The following is a 926-nucleotide window of genomic DNA, read 5'->3' as shown; positions in this document are numbered from 1 at the left end:
GGACTAAAGAATCTGCCTAGGCAGAGCGCATCAGCCAGGGTTCCATCCCCAGTGTGCTGTGCTGGGCGGCTGACATGACCATTGAGATTAGGTATGATGGTGCACACCTGTAATCCCAGGACTTGGGAGGCTGAAAAACAGGAGAATCACTATGAGTCCAATCCACATAGTGAGACCCTGTAGACCCTGTACTAAAAAAAAAGTCATTACTGCATCCTCTTGGTGGAAATCTTTACTGTATTCATAATTATTCTGTTGATGTTATTATTTGGCCCATGCATACTTAATTGTTTCTTTGGCTTTGTCTCCTCCAAACTCAAAGCTATTTGCCTACTCAAGATGAAAATGCTGGGCCAGGGCTAGCCAAATAGCTCAGCGGATTAAAGCACCTGCAAGCAGGCGCAGGGGCCAGGGGTTCAATCCCGAGCCTGCCATGGCCGGCCTGTGGGGCACACTGAGAGGGCAACTGAGACTGGGCGTGGTGGCGCGCACCTGTCATCCCACTCTGGGGAGGCTATAAACAGGCGGGTCACTATGTGATCTAGTACTGAGACCCTGAACATCCTGTAGACCCTTCCCTAAAATACAAAAAAAAAAGAGAGAGAAAGAAAGAAAAAAAGAAATGTTGGGCTGGCCAGATAGCTCAGTGACTAAGGCACCTGCCTAGACAGGTACAGGGACTGGAGTTTGATCCCCAGTGTGCTACGCCAGCCCGCTGAGATGGCGAATGAGACTGGGCATGTGGTGCAAAACAGGAGGATCATTACAAGTCCAATCTGTATAGTGAGACCTTCTAGATCCTGTACTAATATATATAAAAGAAGAAAGAAAAAAAAAAAGAAAATGTCTGGTGTCTATGAAGGGCCTTTAGATAGAACCTTTGAAGAGTATCTCTGATTCCTGATCAACAACTATGACCACTTTCA

The sequence above is a fragment of the Octodon degus genome, unplaced genomic scaffold, assembly GCF_000260255.1.
Source record: "Octodon degus isolate 3935 unplaced genomic scaffold, OctDeg1.0 scaffold00032, whole genome shotgun sequence".
Taxonomy (NCBI): Eukaryota; Metazoa; Chordata; class Mammalia; order Rodentia; family Octodontidae; genus Octodon; species Octodon degus.
This window is presented reverse-complemented; position numbering follows the sequence as displayed.